Source organism: Nicotiana tomentosiformis, chromosome 2, assembly GCF_000390325.3.
Source record: "Nicotiana tomentosiformis chromosome 2, ASM39032v3, whole genome shotgun sequence".
Classification (NCBI taxonomy): domain Eukaryota; kingdom Viridiplantae; phylum Streptophyta; class Magnoliopsida; order Solanales; family Solanaceae; genus Nicotiana; species Nicotiana tomentosiformis.
Window position 1 is genome coordinate 4,960,229 of NC_090813.1, and position 2,753 is coordinate 4,962,981.

Genomic DNA, 2,753 nt, shown 5'->3' on the forward strand with positions numbered 1-2,753 from the left:
AGCTATCTTCTGGAAAAAAGTGTTTTGTACCCGAAAGAATCTTTAACACGCGAAGCATAGCGCGGTGAAATATTAAGTTATGTGTGTTGTCTTGCCTATAAATAACTAGCGCATTTTAGTTATTATCCACGCTTAACCAAAACAAATAGCAAAACTTTTCATAAATTTTTCATTTTTCTTGCATTAACAAATGTCTGGACACAATGACCAACCAATGTGCTATTGTGGCAAACGTGCGATTTTGAAGGCATGTTGGTCAGATGGTAATGTTGGGCGTAGATACTGGATATGTCAACAATTGTTTGGACGCAATGACAGAAATCAATGTATGTTTGAGGAATGGTATGATGAACCCATTAACCAGGAATACTACAAATCATGTTTGTAGTATGTTTGGAATATGAACGGTGAATACCAATGCCAGATCTCTGAAATGCAACGAGAAATTGCGGCAGTGCAGGAGAAACCAAAAGAGGCGGAAGAAGAAAAAAATAGGCTGGAGGAGAAATTTAAGTGGTTGGAGCAGAGAATAATAGGCGGTAGTGACTAAACAAACACATGTATGTGTTGAGTGTAGTATTTTATCTTTATGTTTTCCGTATCATGTATTTTCATTAGTTGTACTGAATTTAAATTATGTTAAGTTGCTATGTTTGTGTTTGTATTGTAGTATTAAAATAACGAAGAATCAGAGAAATAAAAACATAATGCGCATATAATGTAAACAATAAAAATTGTTGTTATTATTTACTGAATGTCTTATGTACATAAAATACAAAATAATCAATGTGTCCCACATCCTGTATGCTTTAATGCAGCTATTGGCTTGCGGCGGATCCCATCCTGCCCGGCTACACTATCAGGATCATCCTCATCACGTCGCCTCTTTATCGGAGGATGCGCTGCAGCATGATCGTCAGTAGGGCTGGCAGGCTAGGTAGAAAGGGCCGTCGGTCCAGCAGTAACCTACAGAATAATAAGATATTTTATTATATGATATATTTATATATTAGTAATGTACGTGTTAAGTCACAAAAATTTAAATTGTCTTACCATGGTCTCGTCGGACTCCTGAATATAATCATCCATCGCAGCCAGGTCAGTATCGCACAAAGTGGCCTCCGTGACGGGCGAGGTTGAAGCCTTAAAAAAATCATAAAGATATTTATGGCTAATCAATGAGATAAAAATATATATAAATAATAGTAATACAAACAAACTTGTACCTGTGAAAGATCAGGAAACTCAGCCGGTGCCCACATCTTGTGTCATAACTCAGCCGGCGCCCACATCTTGTGTCGGACGATCATCAACAATGGTCGATGGGTCTGGAAGATCAGGAAAATACTTATCCCAATCCTCTCGCGTAGTGGTCGTGCCCGCGATCAACAATGGAGCTGACGGGGTCACCTGCGAAGTCCCAGCTGAATGGCGACATTCACTATAAGCATGGTTTGGCTCATGGAGGTCACCCGACTAATCAACTCCAACATCCTCAACAGGTGCCTCAACACCCCCTTGCTGGGGACCACCTCCTTCCCGACCCTCACGACCTCGTGGGACACCCTTACCTCGTAGGGAATGCCTGCCACATCGACCACATTTCAGCTCCACTGCTGGCCCATGATGGTACTGCTCTGGCGCCACATAATCAGCCTGGTATCCTAAGCGCTCATCATCTCGGGCTCGCCTCAATGTCTGGGAAGCCAAATCGGTAACCTGCCGGCCATACTCGTGCAAAACGGCTGTTCCCTCGCCGGTATACTACTGCATCTGCAGTCCCAACTGGTAGAACAGATATAGGCCAATAACCTGCACAACATGTAAAATATAAATTACAGAATGCTAGGTTAACGTTATAAGTAAGTATACCAAATAACATACCAGTGCCTCGTTGTTACACCCCATGTTTTTGTACGTAAAAATACGCCATAAGTAAATAGATGAAAGCTCGGAAATAAGATATTACATCCCGTATTTTTCGTACGTTAAAGTTTCGTCATAAGTTAATCGACGTAAGTTTAGGAATGAGATTATTTTAAAATTATAAGCATTATGCTATTTGAAACAAGCGATGAGTAAATTCGTGAAGGTGAGAGGGTAAGCAAATTGAAGAAAATGATTTTCGTCAAAGTTTGACATTTTGGGATAAAATACGGCCCGAGCTAAAATATCCGGTATTTATGGACTAATATCATACAAGGTACCACATGGCCATGATAGTAAGGTGTATAAGGTATGTTAAAAGTGAGTAGTATTTTAAGTAAGTTGAGATATTTCTTAATTATGTGGGTAATTGGTTAATTATTGGATAATGAGATATTACCTAATTAATTAGGGATATATTGGATAAGGATTAAATTTCATTATGAGGCACCCCCTTCAAACTAAGTGACTCTTGCCTTTAGACCATTGAATTAAGATGACACATGGATAATATCCTAATCCATTCCATGCAAACACGTAGAAAGGGAGTTATACTAGTCATTCCTACACTTATCTTCAATTAACAACAAGATTCATTTGGCAAGGGAGTTACATAGAAAGGAAAAGCCAAGAGCGAAAGGAGGGGATTTGGAAATTCATACAAGACCACATAATACAATAGTACGTGAGTTACTTCAACAATTCATGTGAGATCGCATATACATTTAACAAAGGAAAACCACTGTAGGTCTTAGGAAGGGTCATATATCAAAACATGAGATTCGGCAATTATAAGGGAGTACGGTGCAATCTTTCTCAAGAATATC

General features: G+C 39.2%; 1 long non-coding RNA gene across 1 annotated transcript; it reads right to left on the reverse strand.

Annotated features, from left to right (window-relative positions):
• Nucleotides 1–844: 844 nt before the first annotated feature.
• Nucleotides 845–1,089, reverse strand: LOC138904215 (uncharacterized). The gene is made up of 2 exons (XR_011413406.1): nucleotides 1,054–1,089; nucleotides 845–966 (listed from the first exon to the last, which is right to left on the reverse strand). It is a non-coding gene; the product is annotated as an uncharacterized lncRNA (long non-coding RNA).
• Nucleotides 1,090–2,753: the final 1,664 nt, after the last annotated feature.